This window comes from Pundamilia nyererei, unplaced genomic scaffold (genome assembly GCF_000239375.1).
Source record: "Pundamilia nyererei isolate P.nyererei 1_Seehausen unplaced genomic scaffold, PunNye1.0 scaffold00070, whole genome shotgun sequence".
Taxonomy (NCBI): domain Eukaryota; kingdom Metazoa; phylum Chordata; class Actinopteri; order Cichliformes; family Cichlidae; genus Pundamilia; species Pundamilia nyererei.
In genome coordinates this window covers 575,541-583,515 of record NW_005187471.1, presented here as the reverse complement: position 1 = coordinate 583,515, position 7,975 = coordinate 575,541, and positions in this window count along the sequence as shown.

Sequence of the window (7,975 nt, the reverse complement as noted above, 5' to 3'; positions counted from 1 at the left end):
TGTTTATTTAGCAAAAACTAACCCAAAATGCAGAAGCTGTGTGTAAAAATACACCTTGTAGGACCACCTTTAGCAGCAATAATGATGTTCTGTTTGACATACCGGTCAGTCTGTCACAGGGGATTTCAATCAGGTTGACGTCTGGACTTTGACTTGTTCATTGCAACACAATCATTCATATCTTTTTCAGCCATTCAGTTGGCTTGTTGGATATTTGTTGGTGTGCTTAGGATCATTGTCCTGTGGCATGACACAGTTTTTGCCAGACTTTAGCTGTCAGACAGATGGCCTCACATGACCTTTGGTATACAGAGGAGTTCATATTCGACTGCCCAGGTCCTGCCTGCAAAACAAGCCCAAATAAGTACCGTCCACTATTGTGCTTGACACATGGTTTTGTGCTGATATGCTGTGTTTAGTTTTCACCAAATGTGGTGCTATGCATTATGTCCAAACATCTCCACTTTGTTCCAGAACTCCTGTGGTTTGTTCAGATGCAATTTTGCAAACCTAAACTGTGCTATCATAAGAGCAGTGATTTTCCAGTTGTATGTCATGAATTTTAACATTTAACATGCTAACTAAAGCCTGTAGATTCTGATATGTAGCTCTTTTTTTTTTTTTTTAACATCATATGACCTTATTGTGAAGTTCCCTGGATGTCCATTCCTGGGAAGACTGACAGCTGTCTTGAATGTTTTCAAGTTGAACAGAATGATGGATTTCAATCACAACATCAAATTTAATTTAATTTTTCTTTCAAAAAAATTAATATATAGGCTATTATTTTACTAATCTGCAGCTGAATTGTGCACACATGCACAGCCCCAAAGGCCTACTTTAATCCAGGAAAAACCCAGATTTAACATTTATTATGCAATCTGGTTTAGTAATGCATGGCATGCCAGGCTGCAGATTCCTCACTATAACTAAAAGGCACAGCCAGTGATATACAGTTATTTGGGGGAGCTTTGTAATAAATAGAAACAAATAGATGTATTTATATTTTGGTCTAAAAAGTGCTCCAGCGTAGCTTTAATCACCTCGGAGATGTTCTTGATTACCTTTCCTCCTTCCCAGGTGTGCTGTGCTCCCTGAGGTCCCTTATAAAACAGATGCACTCATTATTTATATCCCATCTTAAGGCATGTGAAATGAGACACTTTGAGAGCTGTGTCCCAGAGCTGTGTGATGACACATCCTGAATAAAAACTATCTGTATTTCGGATTGTCAGGATAATCAGCTTGCCTCTGAGCCTGCCAGTTAGTACCTGGCAAAGCTCCTGTGTAAAACCACAACAGGGGTTTGTGCATACTTGATGTTGACGGTTTGAACTTCCATCTGCAGCGCTCTAGAAACCTGCCGTTTTGTTAACGGTCACAGCTTATCTACTACGAGGCTTTGCATAACGAGATGGAACAGCGCTTTCCCACGCTGCTTTACATGTATTTATATCAAAGGTAATTGTTTGAAATGAAAGTGTGGAGGAGCTATCATGAGTCCCTGTAATGTAGTTAAAAGTGCAGAGTTAACCACTGAAGATAAGGTGTTATTACCAAACACTTAAGTGAGCTATTATTGAATTATTACAGTATGTGAAACTCTGATTCAGAGGTGGTAGGAGGGATACAAACAACATAAACAACCTCACAGCTACAAAGCCTTCTTGTGAACTCGCAGGCAATCCGATTTAAGCAATGTACTGTGTCAGTGTAAGCACGGGTGAAACGTGCTTTCATAACCAGGCAACATTCAAGCACAACGGATCTAGGCCCGGGGTCAAAGGAGAAGCTGCCAAGATGAAGAAATGTTCCAACGCCCTGCTTATTTTTGCGCAAACTGTTTTCCATATTCAAACTCACATTGTTTGCACTATAAATAAGCAATTTATAACATCCTGTATTTTAGTATATCAGATAGTAAATACATGTTTGAAACAAGCGGTGAAGGATTTTCTTTTCCTTTACTTTTAGTTCGTTTCGAACACTTCCACTACTATATTATGGAGGTCAGAAATCACATTTATTATTAACTCTGGTTACTTTTCATTTTGAAAGACCAATAATCTTAAGACACAATGGATTGTTAATGTTTAAACCATCGGTTTCCCAGTTCTTTGAGCTTATAATCCTTTACAAAAGAGATCGGATGTTGTTGAGTGTTGAGTGCTTTTCCTTGTAAACTTCTCAAATACCTTCAGAAAAGAGATATCATTAATCATAATCCCACAACAAAGCAAGCACCAGAGAAAAATAATGTCAAATTTTTCTTATATGTCTTCAATGAATCCTCTTGCATTAATCCCTGACTGTGCATGTTTGAAAAGGACTCAGGCCTTTTGTTTAAAAAGAGCATTTATTTGACTACTGAACCTAATTACAGTTTCAGTGTTGGTTGTTCCTTGATTTTTAATGTTTGTTTTTCTGCAGAATAGGGACTTTTGTAAGTAAGTCAAATTTTCTGTTAAAACTCTTAAACATGACTGCAGGGTCTTCTATAGTGTAGCGAAACATTGTTGCATTGTTTTAATTATATACTGTGAAAGATATTAAAACCACCCTACCTTAATTTTCCTGCTCTCTGTTTGTGTAGTTTCTCTATGTCCGGGGCAATTAACAGCAGCTCTGCTCTCCAGGTACGAAGCGGAGCATGAATTATTGTAATAGCTGCTGGCAAGAAGGAAAATGGGAGCAGTTATTAAAATGAATGCTGTTGCTTCTCATGTGGGCCGAGGATGTGGCTGTGTTTGGATGCACATTCAACATATATCCCCTCCTCTACTTCAGAAGCTTTGGTGTGTATGCTTCTTTATTTTGCACTTACATGTGTCATCCCTGCTTAATCTCAAGTCTAGCTTTGTTTCCTCTTGGCCTTTTCAAATCCAGCTTTTTGGGCACCGATCAGAGTGTCTTAGCTGTCCAACACAACCGATGCCAATTTCCCCCACACCAGCAGGCCCAAGGGCCCCAGTCTGCGTTGTGTCTTAGTATGTTCCGCTAAGTTTCAAACAGACGCCACATTGTGCCGGAGCCCGGGTTCTTCCTTGCTCTCGACTTTGAAGTGGGAATTCTTGCACTTAGGACGTCGTACCATCATAGTTTGGTTTTGATGGCATCCAACTGGAGAGTCTGGCTCTGTTGTGTTTGCTCCTTTTGAACTACACTACAGTTTTCCACCTACCAAACATGACCTTCGACACTCATTTGGCCACCTAAGATGGAGTAGAGATGGCTCGCTCTCGCTATGCCAGTTAGCAGTGACATTTTTCATTTTCATCTCAACAAATAACTACAAAAATATGGTGACTAAAAAGGCTTTTGTGTCATTTTTGCTTATGAGTCAAGCACATGCTTTGTGTCGGTGTAACATGCAGCTTAAAGTGAAATATTTCAGGATGTACTGGATGAACTGCCACAGAATTTGGCAGTCCTATGAAAATGTGAGACCTTCCAGGAATTCTGTCATATTAGATTTGTTTTTTAAGTTACCTTATGTAGCTGATGTGTCCTCTTAGTCTACTGTTCTCCTTGACTGTTTCCCTGAAGCTCAGATGAGTTTTAACAGTTACAAAGGGTAAAAAAACAAACAATGTTATAACCAAATACTCTTTAACCAGTTCCTCTATCACTGATGAATAATGTATTTATTGTGAATCCTTTATCATGGGGAATGAGGAAGAAGCAAATTTGAGCAAACTCTAGCAAATTTGAATGTGGCATGGATGATGTTATCACACAGGCTGGTTTTAGTCTTTCAGAAACTGCTGATCTGCTGGGATAACTGCAAAGTGAGAGAAAAACAACTGTAACCAATGTTTACAACTAAGATATGAAGTAAAGCATCTCTGAATGCACGGCAAGCCAAACCTTAACGAAGGTGGGTTCCAGCAGCAGAAGACCACAGTGGATGCTACTCCTTTCAGCAAAGGCTGCAGTTTAGATGGGATCACCAAAAATTGGGGAATTGAAGATTGGAAAAATGTCACTTGGTTTGATGAGTTTGATTTCCACTGAAACATTCAGATGTTAGAGTTAGTGTTTGGCATAAACAGCATGAAAGCATGGATCCATCATGTTTCAGGTTCAAGGTTCAGGCTATTGGCAGTGGATCCATCTTCTGATGCCTGCTTCCAGCAGGATAAGACGCCACATCACAAAGCTCAGACCACCTCAAACTGGTTTCTTTAATATGACGGATGGGTTCACTGTACTAAAACAGCCACGAGATTTCAGTTCAGTAGAGCAGCTTTGGGATGTGGTGGAACAGGTTTCTGTGCACTTGCACAAACATCCCACTCACTTTTCTCCCTTTATGTTATGAAAGTTTTTTTTTTTTGTTAATTTATGTTGTAATTTATGTTCGGTCAGTCTGTCTTGTCTCTGCTAGCCAGCTAACTCTGCCTCTTAGTTAGCTAGTTTAGTGTTTTCTGTTAATTTATGTTGTAAATTTATGTTGCATGTAGCACCTTGGTTCCTGGAGGAACGTTGTTTCACTTCACTGTGTGCTGTTAAACTGTATATGGTTGAAGTGACAATAAAGCCAACTTGACTTGACTTGACTTGAAAGACCAACAGCAGCACCGTGAACGTGCACGCATACAGGTACAAGCAAACTGCCACTTCGACATTACAACTTAACTGTATTTAACGGCAACACTATCTTCTCACCTGTCTGTTTACACTAATTACAGCTGGGGTGCAGATACGCGTATGTGGCCGTGCACATTATTTTCTTATTCAAACAATCTAAGATAAGAATCTAACAGTATTACTTATCCCTCACAGAGGTGATGCAGATGCTTTTTGTTGCATAAGCCTCTTGGGTCATACTCCTCCTCTCATGTTTTCCAACTGTGGAATGACTCGCCCGTAGAGGCAAGCGTTTGTGTTTTCCATGTGGCGCTTCCAAGCCGCTGGCAGTGGTTTTGGCAAAGTTTGACACAGGCCTCTTGAGGAACTCCAGGATACTATTAGGCTGAGTGACTGTGGCTATAACTGTGTGTCTATTTGTATGTATGTGTGTGTTTGGGTCTCTGCTATGTTGGATCATTGCCACTGTACCACTCGGCACCCATGACCTGATTTTATTTTTGTCACCCAGGTGTAGAAACAACTAACTAGCTTTTGATATACTGTACAAATATATTTGTTACTGCAGCTGTGGGTACATTATATGCACAGCACGAGGGCAGCTACCTGTATTTAAAGTACTGCTCTTAAGTTTCATGTCGAGACACTTAAACTCTGCATGAAAATTTGACTTTTATGTTTTTTTTATGCTACTTTAGGTTTCCACTGCACTACATTATAATGTAGTGGAAACGTCTGAGAAATGTCAAACCTTTTTTCTTTGAGCTACTTTTAAAAGGTGAAGCTGTGTTTTATAGAAATCACACTTGCCTTATGAAAATCTTAATAAGTTTGTATTTTCTTAAATCCAGATTTTACATGAAAATATAAAAATAATGTCTTTTGAAGCCTGATAAACAGACTCATCAAAGAAAAAGAAAAAAATCTCTCTTAGATTTTTTCATGTGACCAACAGGAAGAGCATGAGTAAAGATCACAGGCTGTACGTAAAGAATAGATGTAGTCACCGTGACATCCTCCACTGGTTTGTGGTCTGGTGTTTCATATGACAATGGCAAAGCTTTTTGTTTTTTAAGCATGTGACCATATTTGGATAAGAAGAACTTGACAGATAGTGCTCTTTGTGATACTAAATATGGTAGCTGATTCTTATCTGACACTAGAACTTTAATTCTGGCTTTTTGTTGTCTGGTAAAAATAAAAGAATGATTTTATTATTAGTAAAGATTAACTCGCACCTTTAAACCTCATGAAGGCCTAAAGTTAGTGGGTCAACTCAGCTAGTTTAAGTCACTGAACTGGATCACTCGACCTTGTGTGCGGTGTTGGTGCTTTTTGGTAGCATTTTTAAATGAAACATTTTACAAATAATATAACCTGCTCTCATTAACTGCACTAAAACCCATCCAAGACGTCTTTGCTCCAAGTTTCGTGAATGAAATTGTTTTGTTTTGTTTTAGCATTAATTAGCAGATATTTACGTCGCTAAGCAAGCTTGTCTTTTACTGCCTTTGAAAATCTAATGCTACAGTGACTGTGTCCATCTTTTATGTACAGTCTATGATAAAAAAACAAAAACAAAAATTCACCGTTGCAAACGTTGTGCGTGAACGGCACAGTTACCTATGGAGACCAAAGCTGCTTATATTCCAGTGTGTAAGCATATTTATTTCTGCTCTAAAGTCTTAACATGGCACTGATTGGGATATGTAGGAGTGAGCGCTGCAGCTCTGCTCTGTTTTCACTCAGTATTGAAACTATATAGGAGCATGCCTGAGGCCCAAATACGGCTATTACTGTATGTTGTGTATATGAGCCACTGGCATTGGAGCTGCTCTGCAGGAGGCTACAGTGCGGCCGCTGTTTATGCAGGTGTGCTGCAGTATGACGTGTGATTATGAAATATGCTGGACATTCATTGCCCTTGTTTGTTCAACCATTTACTGTGATCAGAAAAGCCCCCATTTGAGAGTAAAGGAAAACAGTGTGATTTCCGGCATGGGTCAATTTTGTGGTTTAGCCTCCAACCACTCCTGCACCGCCAGAACCCCCCTTCACCTTCTCAAGTTGGGGAAGGGGAACGCAGAGGGGCACAGTCAGCGTTTATTTATGGAGCTGCTTTGGTGTGCAGACTGACAGCTGATATTTCCAAGGTACAATGTTAAACTGTGGGCGACCCGCTGAACTCTGCGGAGAGCCACCTGTGAGCTATGCTGCTTGGTTATTCCTCCTCTCGCGGCCGTGGAGATGTGGGGAGGAAGCTTGTACTGTACTGCTGGCATCAGGCCACAGTTGAGCTGTCAGAACAAATGTTCATCACAGGAGAAGACAACTTTATCTGACACACTTTGCTGTAGCGCTGCAGGGCTTAATGTAATTAGCACCCTATATGGTTTTAAACTTTGTTGTAGAACTCTTTATGATAACTTCAATATTTACTTAATTAACTATTAATAGGTTGGCAGTATGCACTAGGATAGCAATTAATACAGTAAAAAAGTTATGTTTTCAGCTTAATTAGAATTAAAAAACATTTATCAATTATTTTTATACCTCCTGTAAATGAGTAACAGGGGGTTAAAGTAGAGGGTGAAAAATGGTTGTACATGTTTACCCAGCTACCAAAAACATCAAGCACCAAAAAAGTTTAATTTGGCCGAAGCAAAAACGCCATCTGGTCAGTTTACTCGTGTTGATTTTGGCCCAAACTGCAGCTTGGTTTTTGTAGTCTTAATGTGGTCCTCAGCTCGCATGTTCCTCTCATGGGAGCTTCTCCTTCTTCTTGCACGCTCCTCGCTTGCCTCCCACCTCCCCTAATGCATTTTATGAAGCAGTTAAGTTATTTTACATCATGTCTACTCTCCCAAACAACTCTCCCCCTTTCTACAAATCTCTCTTGTCATTATGAAAATAGTCCTAAGCTGAAGCTTTGCACGCCAGCATCTGGCAATAGAATGGCCCTCTGTGGGCCACGACTTGGGTACTGTATGGCTGCGAGTGTGTGCAGAAGTGTGATTTTTGAAGGAACAGGAGAAGGTGGATGAGTGATTGCTCGCAGGTGACTGCTGTACAAAGTGCTCGATAGAAGCCGTTTTCAGGGTGACAGGTGAAGTTTCCAGTGTCGGGTGTAATTATGACAAATGGCCGAGGTCACAGCTCAGATGTCCTTTTGAAAGCTTCATGCGGGAACTATTCAGCATTAGGAAAGAAAAAAAAAACAGATGTTACACATGCCTTCCAGTCACATCTGTAAAGATCAGCATTCAAAAAGCTACATTTCGCTGTCATTTTATAAAGCTACTTTTACTTTACACATATTAATGTACAGAATTCACCTGCTTGCTGCTACTACTGCACATTCACCCAATGTATATACTATATGTGT